This window comes from Pelophylax lessonae (assembly GCF_965119305.1).
Source record: "Pelophylax lessonae genome assembly, chromosome: 8".
Taxonomy (NCBI): Eukaryota; Metazoa; Chordata; class Amphibia; order Anura; family Ranidae; genus Pelophylax; species Pelophylax lessonae.
In genome coordinates, this window is record NC_138775.1 from 205,709,826 (window position 1) to 205,719,654 (window position 9,829).

Consider the following 9,829-nt stretch of genomic DNA (forward strand, 5'->3'; position numbering starts at 1 on the left):
GAGAGGCTCCCCCGGGAGAATCAGTGATGGAAAAGGATCTTGGAGTGTTGTAAATCACATAATTAGCAATAGCATGCAATGCCAGGCCACGGTAAAAAAAAGCCAGCAAAGTGTTATTATGAATTCAAAAGGGCATACATCCAAGAGATAAATGAATAATTATACCCCGTTACAAAACACTAGTTTCCCCTCATCTTGACATGCAGTGCAGTTTTAAGTCACCAATCCTCAGGAAAGATGTTGTTGAATTAGAAATAATTTAGTGAGGAGTAACAAAATGAATAAGGGGGATGGAGGACCTCAGCTATGAGGATAAATTACACAGGGTACAGTTAGTTATTCACTCTGGAGAAGGAGCTGGAGACCAGTGCTCTGGCTGGGACGTTCAACTCCTACAATAGCAGATGCTTGTCAAGTAAAGCCGGCAGCTCAGAGTGCTCTTTCAAAATAAATCCTTTATTAACTACATACTGTTTATTAAGACACAATTCTGTAAATGCTAGCACTTACAGCATTGTGTCTTTATATATGTAGCCAATAAAGGATTTATTTGGAAAAAGCACTCTGAGCTGCTGGCTTTACTTGACAAGTACAGTATCTGTCTGCTATTGTCTCGGTTGGATGCCTAGGATTGCAAACACAAAAAAACCCAAAAAAAAACGAATTAGATATTCCAGTAAAATGTGACAAACAACAACTTTTATTGTAACTATTCACCATTACAAAAAAATTGCACAGAATACATTCGTAATATGATGCGTAGGTATGAAACTTATTAATAGACAAACACAAAATGCTTTAGAGGCTTGCATCCCAGAAAAATAATAAAAAGAAAAAAAACATGAACCAGAAAACCCTGCAAGGTAATATAATACATAGTATGCTTGCTTGGAAATACCTAGATCAACCTGTGTGACACCCCCCGAAACATCATGGGCATGCCCTGGTTCCCCCTGGTCTCGCTAGATAATGCTAAGTACAGATAGAATCCCAGGCCCATTATACTAGCCACAAGTCACCACATTCTGGAGCCATCTGTCCCATATCTTTTGTTTTTTTTGTCTTTTTCACAAAAAGGTGCTTTATTAAAAAATCAAAACAAGTTACAGGTAATATAACATTTGTAAGGAATATCAAGCATAAAGAAAAATATACTTTCCATACCAAAGTAAAGTCATGGGATACATCGCCAACAAATTAAACGTAGGACCAGGTAGGGAAGAATAATGTCCAAAGACAAGGCAAATTAAATATGGACATAGTGCAATATAACAACAAATAAATTATATTGAGATACATCTAAGGGTATCGTGTAAATGGTCGGCTTCAAATATAACCAAGTATAAGATATAAAACATTGCAAGATATAACAAATTGACTTCCGTTCCCTGTCGGGATTAGGGGCCCGACAAGGCGGGGAAGAAGATAGTCAAGAGAAAAAAGAGAGAAGGAAAAAGAAAAGAGAGAGGGGTAACACACACAAGAAGAGGAAAGGTTAGTGGGTAGGGAAAAAAGGGGGGAAGGATGGAAGGGATGGGAGGGGGAGGGGGACAGGGTACTTCTCTGGAAGGACTCCTCAAGGAAGGCATCCCATATCTTGTTAAATTTAAGTGGGCAGCCCCTGTGGGTGTATATAAATCTCTTATATGGTAAAGTGTTATTTATGTAAGCAATCCAGTCCTTATATAGGGGTGGTCGTTCACACGTCCACTGTCTGGCAATGAGCTTTCTAGCTGTGAAAAGGGTTTCATGAAGAAAGGGTCTAGTGGATCCAAGTCCGAGTCTGGAAGGATGTCCAGCAGGCAGGGCTTGGGGTGGAGAGTTAAAGGGGAGCCCATATTGTCATATAGGAATTTTACAACTTGTGTCAAAAACCCTGAACCCTAGGACACTGCCACAGTAAATGATAAAAGGTACCTGAGCTATCACCACACTTTAATTGTTTTTAACTTCTACTTTATCATTTAATTTTTTGTTGCTTAAAAGAGAAGTAAGTACAGCCCGGAGCAAAAGAACAAAAGAAATAGGCGGAGGGATAGCATGACTTGGCCATCAGTGGAATTGTCTCTGAAAGGGTTAACATGTTAGGCAGTCTGGGGTTTGTCCTTCTATTGGTCAGGACAGCTAAGGGAGGGGCTGTTTAAGGGGGGAAGTGAGCTCACTGTAGTCTTTCCCGCGATTGGTCAGAGCAGCTAAGTGAGGGGCTGCAGAAGGGGGGAAGTGAGCTCACTGTAGTCTTTCCCGGGCTTCAGTTCCAGCGTGGGTGAAGAAGCATTAGAAGCATTCGGATCGTCTGCTGCCGTCGGGTATTGAGGCCCCCCCTCCCCCCCGCTATTGCCCCGCACTGCCTGACTATCTCCCCGTGCCTCCTCCACCTCCATCCTGCTTCTAAGCCCCATGTCGGACGCTCAGTCCCTCGTGGAGCAGCTGCGGTCCATGGCTGAGTCCATGGGACAGGACTGGCTGCAGCAGCAGGTCTCCGGACTGCTTGCCCCGGCAGCAGCGAATGCAGGGGGGAGACGTGCTCGGAGGACTCGTCCCCCGGAGCGCTTCAGCCCCCCCCTCCCTCTAGAGCTCAGCGCCGCTTTGGGAGCCCCTCGGAGGACCCTCCAGGCCCGTCGGAACTGCGCGTCGTGGGCATCCGGAACATGCGGCTGCCTCCCCTGTGGATGCTCCGGCGGAGGGGGCAGCCCGGCGTGGGATGGTCAGTGCGGCGGGCTCCGGTCAGTCCGGTAGAGCGGCCGGAGGCCCCTCCCGCCCCAGGGCCTCTTCATCATCTTGTCGGGATCTCGGTCAGGGCAGATCCCCTCCCCCCAGCACCAGCAGGAAGAGGAAATCGTGGGGGTCGCCTGAGCCGGGATGGTCGTCCGAGTCCGGGAGCGGTCGGTGCGGCCGTGCCATACCTTTCTACCGCAGATGCCCTGCATGAATCATCCAGGTCCGAAGGCGAGCTGTCCAGCGCGGAGGAAGAGGCGGCGCCACGTCCGGCGGCAGCGATGGAGTCCGGTGACGCGGCTGTGGGGTCCGTTCCTAGTCAGCCCAGTGAGTACAATTTTGCTTCCTTGTTTTCTTCACAGAGTGTGCAGTCTTCTGGGGGGGTGAGTGGGGGGGGGGTGGGGGCCCCCGGGGCGGGTCTAGTGGCGCCTTCTCCCGCTGTGAGCGGGTTTTCCTCGCCCCAGACAGCGGCATGGCGTCTGCCGTGCCTGCTTCCGTCGCAGCATTTCAGGAGCTGGTGGCGGGTTTGCGGGTTTTGGTACAACGTTTGGATGCGGCTGCTCCCCCCGCAGCGTCGCCGGTGTCGGCTTGGGTGGCTGCTTCGCCTGGGGTTGGCGTGGCGGTAAATCAGGGGCAGGCTGCCCCCCTGCTGTGGTTCCGTCGGGTGCGGCTCTGGCGGGGGGCGCGGTGGGTGAGCGGCCTGCGGCCGAGGCGTCTAAGGACGCTGGCAAGGGCGCGGATTCTGTGCGTTTGGCAGGCTCCGCCAAATGCGAAGTTTATGTTTGTTTTGAGGGTCCTTTGGGCGCCCATCTCAAATCGGAGGTGCGGGAAAAGATTTTGAAAGGGGACTATGTGGAGATTTTTACCATTTTGCCCTTAGAGAAGTTTAATCTGGACCGGATTAAGCCTGAGGAGTCCAAGAAGGAGGATGAGGAAAAGCGCAGGTATCGCCTTATTCCGCGGACGTTTAGCAATTGGCTACAAGCGTTTGCCATTTTTGCTAGCGTGATTGGGGAGAAGCACCCCGAGAATTGTTCACCTTTATTCTGCTATCTTAATGCCATCGGCGAGGCCCACAGGGTGTATGGGGGTGTAGCCTGGTTGCGGTATGATGAGCAGTTCCGTCAGCAGAAGGCGGTGTGGCCGTCGTTGCGTTGGGATCATAAGGACATCGGTCTATGGATGAACCTTATGACCTCGGCGCGGGCCTCCTCTTCGTTTTTTCCAGGGGGGGCCGGGAGTCCGACCACCCCAGGACAGCCGGCCACAAAACGACGGGGTTGCTGTTGGCAGTTCAACAAGGGTACCTGTAAATTTGGCGCCAGCTGCCGTTACAAGCACGAATGCTCCCACTGTGGCGGATCCCACCCCTTGTCCCGGTGCTTTAAGGCAGGCAAGTCCCGTTCCGGCGACGCTTCGGGAAAAAGGGTGGACTCCGGTGAGGGTGGACAGGATGGCCCCATTCCTAAATAGGTACCCGGATCGACAGGCCGCTCGCTTGTTGGAGGCGGGTTTCTCGGGGGGTTTTGTCATTCCTTGCTCCCTGGCTCGGATTCCTCCCCTGGCTGACAATTTGCGGTCGGCTCAGTTGCACTCTGCGGTGGTTTCGGAGAAACTCGCCAAGGAAGTGGCGTTGGGGCGCATGAGTGGCCCCTTTTCTGTCCCTCCTTTGCCTGATTTGGTGGTCTCCCCATTGGGGGTGGTCCCTAAGAAGGAGCCTAATAAGTTTCGGCTGATACACCACCTTTCTTTTCCGAAGGGTGGGTCGTTCAATGATGCCATTGCCCCAGAGTCATGCGCGGTTTCATATACCTCTTTCGATGCTGCGGTCTTCTGGGTCCGGCACTACGGCAGGGGTTCTCTGATGGCAAAGACTGATATTGAGTCAGCTTTTCGGCTATTGCCAGTTCATCCGTGCAGTTTTCATCTTTTGGGTTGTAGATGGTCTGGGGGTTTCTATGTGGATCGCTGTCTACCTATGGGGTGTTCCATTTCCTGCGCCTTGTTGGAGACCTTCAGTTCCTTTGTGGAATGGGTGGTCCGGGATGTGGCGGGGGTGAATTCGGTCATCCATTACTTGGACGACTTCCTGTGCGTTGGCCCACCTTCTTCTAAGCTCTGTGGTGTACTGCTGGCTACGGTTCAGCACATAGCGGAGCGTTTCGGTATTCCACTGGCGGCGGATAAGACGGAGGGCCCTCTCGCCGTCATAAAATTCTTGGGGATCATTATAGATTCCCAGGCCATGGAATGTCGCCTGCCGGAGGACAAGCTGTCGGCTCTCAAGGATGAGGTGCGGGTGGTTGCCGGTAAGCGTAAGGTACAGCTTCGCGAATTGCAATCGCTCCTGGGCAAGCTGAATTTCGCTTGCTGCATTATGCCGATGGGCCGGGTTTTTTGTCGCCGGCTCTCTTCTGCCACGGCTGGGATACGGTCCCCCAGGCACTTTATTCGTTTGACGGGGGAGCACGCAGCGGACCTGAGGGTGTGGCAGGTTTCCCTGGACACGTTCAATGGGCCGTCGTTGTGGATGGACGGGCCGGTCAGCAACAGTGATATTGATCTTTTCACCGACGCGGCCGGGTTGGCCGGGTATGGTGCATACTTCGGGGGGGGCGTTGGAGGGCGGAACGATGGCCGGAAGACTGGCGGGGGGCAGGTTTTTTGCGCAATCTGGTCCTCCTGGAATTGTTTCCGGTTCTAGTGGCCATTGAGTTGTGGGGGGGGGTTGTTTCGTGACAAGAAAGTCCGTCTCCACTGCGATAATTTGGGGGTTGTCCAAGTCATCAATACTCTGTCTGGGTCTTCTCCGCCGGTGGTGCGGCTCCTGCGTCATCTGGTATTGCGTTGTCTGCAATTGAATGTCTTTCTGTATGCTGTGCATCTCCCGGGGGTGAAAAACACTTTGGCTGATGCATTGTCTCGTTTTCAGTTGGACAGGTTCCGGGAGTTGGCACCGGGAGCGGAGCGACACGGCACCCCTTGTCCACGACAGCTTTGGAAGATTGCATTGGCATCGCCTCCGGGTTGATTCGCGGCTCCTTGAGTGGGTCCACGTGGTCTGCTTACACCAAGGTTTGGCGGGAGTGGGGGGCCATGTTACTTGAGGCAGGGGTAGATATGCTCGGGACAGAGGTCAGGAATCTTTTGATCTATTTTATCTGCTTGAATTTCACGGCGGGGGTGTCGGTTTCTGCGGTCAATCGTAAACTATCGGCTATTGCTTTTCTGTGTAAGTTGAGGGGTGTTGCGGACTTTACCAAAGATTTTTTGGTTCGGCAGGCGCTGAGGGGTTATCGGCGGGGTGCCCCAAAGCTTGACGGGCGCCGGCCGATCACGTTTGAGCTCCTGCAGACGTTGTTCGCCCAGGTGGGCGGGGTGTGTTTCTCCAGTTTTGAAGTCCTTTTGTTCCGGGTCGCCTTTGCGCTGGCCTTTTACGGGGGGTCTTAGGGTGAGCGAGCTCGTCAGCTCCTCTAGGGCGGCACAAGGGGGATTACAGATGGTGGATGTTCACAGCGATGGTTCTTCCGTGGTTTTGCTTATCCGCCGTTCAAAGACGGACCAAGTCGGCAGAGGCGCATCCGTGCGTCTTGGCCACATACGGGGCTCGCCCATTTGTCCGGTTTCAGCGTTTCTCGAATATCTTAGGGTTCGACCGGCTGGGTCCGGTTCTTTCCTGGTGCACGCAGACGGGTCGGCCCTGTCCACTTTTCAATTTGTTTCGGTGATGCGCCGTTGTCTTACGGCCGGGCTTGCAGGCACTGCAATATTCTTCCCACTCATTCCGCATCGGGGCTGCTACAGAAGCTGCTCGGTGGGGTTTGGATGAGTCTGTTTTACGGCGTATTGGTAGGTGGGAGTCAAACAGATTCAAGCTTTATGTCCGCCCCCATTTGGTGTAACAACGGTTCTTGCGGGGTTTCTTTTTTGCTTGTTATTTGCTTAATATGCTTGTTTTGCCCCTTTTTTCCTTTCTCTGGCGCTGTTTCGTAGTGTTATCGTTGGTCTGTTTTCGTTTCAGGTGCGGTGGCCCTCGTGTGGATTTTGGGACACTCTTTTGTCTATTGGGGGGCCAGACGGGCGGATGTTCGGCCGCAAGGGCGACAGCTTGGTATCCCTCGGTCTGAGGCTACCGTCCGGTGGATCGGCGTTCCAGGCATGTTGTGGGGCAGGGTGCTTCCATAGGTACACAGGGTATCCCGGTTGGACAGGGCCCCGGACGTTTTAGTCATCCACGCCGGCGGCAACTATATGGGTGTTAGGTCTTGCCGCCACCTGATTCGGGACGTCAAGTTTGACATTCTCCGGCTACGCATGGAGTTCCCAGACACGGTGGTGGTATGGTCGGACATTGTGGGCCGCGTGTCTTGGCGTCAGGCCCGGTCCGTGGAAAAGTTGAACAAAGCCCGGGTGAAGGTCAATAAAGAGGTTGCCAGGTTCCTCGTGCGTAACGGGGGGTTCGTGGTCAGACACAGGGAGTTGGAGGTTGATACATGGCGGTATTTGCGCAGTGATGGGGTGCACCTCAATGCGGTGGGCATAGATCTTTGGGCCCTGGGTCTGCAGGAGGGGATACAGAGAGCGTTAGGTTTTTGGCGGGGCACAATGGTGTGAGGTTTCCCACCTTGTGCTGTGGCGGTTGGGGGTCTCTGGAGGTGTGTCTGGTAAAACCTGCTGTACTTAGCAGCTGAGGGACCCATCTAAGGAATGGAGTCACCTGGGGAATGCCATGTTAATAGATGGGTTAACTGGTATTTTAAATTGGGAGGTATCTGCTGTGTGTTGAGGTCGTCCCCGAGCCGGTGCTGCGGCTGGGGACAGTTAAGAGTTACACAGATACACAAAATGGTACTTGGTATTTGGGGCCTCCAAAGATCGGCAACCTTATGTGATCTTTTATTTGAATATTTTGGTTCCAGTTTTAAGGAACGTGTTATATATATTTTGTTATTGGTTAATAAATGGCCACGTTGGCCAATTTTACTCCAATAAAGGTGTCCGTGTATTTATTGCAGGAAGTTCATTGTAAGGGTTTGGGATTTGAGATAAGGGTTATGGTAAGTGTCCAAATTTCATCTGGGGTGCCTTAGTCATGGACATTTTGCTTTCTCCATTCATACTTACCTTGGTGGATGGAGCATTGGTTCGATGCTGCACCTGTCCCCTGCTGGCTGTAAAACTGAGAACCGAGTGATCTAACACCGCAGATCGCCCAGTTCTCACAGCTCCTTGAGCAGAGAGCTGGTGATTGCCAGTCAGCAGCTCTCTGCTCTGCCCCTCTGTGCTCACTGGAGCACTGGGCTGTGGAGGGGGCGGGAGCGGGCAGCTCAGGCTCTCAGCAACTTACTGAGAAACTGAGCCGGCTGCCAGTCCAGGCATGTGGGCGGATTCCATTGTCTTGATCTCGCCCAAGCCTGGACCAGCTCTGTGACGTCAGCCAAGATCTGGGGCCAGCCAGCTGTCAGCTGAAAAAGGGTCACAGAGTGCAAAACGAACTGCAAAACAAGCTTTTGCTGTACTTTTCCTTTAAAAAAAAAAAGGCTTCAACTGAATTCAGTGTCATGCAGCTTGGTATTTAATTGGGGGAATTGTTTAGGGGGTAGGAGTAAGGGGCATTACTGACAAATCCCTCAGTAATGTTGGCTCCAGGGCAGGTATGTCAGATTACACGATAGTGTAGAGGTGTGCTCTGTCTTGGAATTGTAAAGTCAAGCAGTGACCCGTCCATATATTGTAAATTCAAACTCTGCCAGGATAACATGATCACACATGTAAGCCACTGTGAAAGAAGATAGATAATCAGTTGACATCTATGTCACATCAATTTGAACTTTTTTTTCTGGAAGGATTTACTATATAGCCAAAGTAGCTTTTATGGCAAACTCTGAAAACATATCCTGTCAACAGAAAAAAAATCTAATAATTACCAGCAGACAGTATGTATAAAGGACAATAACCACAGCAAGTCATTGAAACATTTTCACTAGGCAGAGTCGGTAAAAAAAGGTCTTTTGTTTATTTCAGGTATTCATATAGTGCCAACAATTTACAAAGTGCCTTACATACATATATATTGTACAGTAACATCAGTCCCTGCCTTTAAAGAGCTTGCAGTCTAAGGTCCATACTTCATATTCATACATACACAAACCAGGGCAAATTTTAGACTAGAGCCAATAAAAACCTACAAGCATGTTTTTGGCATGTGGGAGGAAACCTAATCAAGCACAGGGAGAACATGTAAACTCCATATGGGGAGTGTCATGGTTGGGATTTGAACTGTCTCTAGAGCTGCAAGGCAAAAGTGTTAACCACTAAGCCACTGCGCTTCCTTATATTTGCTGTAATTGCACCATTGGTCTCAGTCCTGCTCTGTTTCTGCATGATCAAGTTCAGTCCTAAAACACCAAGAATGGAGAAATATTTGAACAATTTTATCATATGCTTACTAGTAGTGTTGAGCGCACATGGACTGTATTATTCGTGTTCGTACCGAATAATTGGATTTTTGTTACCCGAACACGGACCCGAAAACGTTACTGTATGTTCGGGTTTAAAATCCGTGTTCGGTCATTTTATTTCCGGGTTTGTATGTATCGGCGCGCTTTTAATGGCGGGCTTTCAACAGCCAATCAACAAGCGTTTAACTGGTGTGCCTTAAGCCATCCCAGCCATGCCTACAAATGTATTAGTAGCTGTGGTTGGCCATCTGAAGCATGTGACCAAGTCTTTATAAGTTCGAGACCGAGCGCCGCTGCGTCATTCTGCTATAGTACAGGGACAGAGCACACATCATACGTGCTGGCTGCTGATTAGGGACAGACAGTCATAAATTATATTGTGTCCGAAAAGAATTCAGAATCAGGGACAGGTCGGAGTGCTGCAGGCAGGGCGAGTTGTTAGGGCATTTTAGGGCGAGGCTGGAGATAGGCAGGGTCAGTGTTCTACAATCAATTTTGCTGTGTGGGGGGGGGGGTTTGCAGTGCCGGCAGTGACCGATCTTATCGATCATTTTAGGGCCAGGCTGGAGATAGGCAGGGTCAGTGTTCTACAATCGATTTTGCTGTGTGGGGGGTTTGCAGTGCCGGCAGTGACCGATCTTATCGATCATTTT

At 50.9% G+C, this 9,829-nt stretch overlaps 1 pseudogene across 1 annotated transcript; it reads left to right on the forward strand.

Moving 5' to 3' along the window:
* The first annotated feature begins 3,187 nt into the window (after nucleotides 1-3,187).
* LOC309561651 lies at nucleotides 3,188-7,329 on the forward strand (annotated as a pseudogene). The gene is made up of 4 exons: nucleotides 3,188-3,239; nucleotides 3,596-3,659; nucleotides 4,657-5,024; nucleotides 6,737-7,329. The product of its transcript is annotated as an uncharacterized misc_RNA (transcript).
* The last annotated feature ends 2,500 nt before the right edge of the window (nucleotides 7,330-9,829 follow it).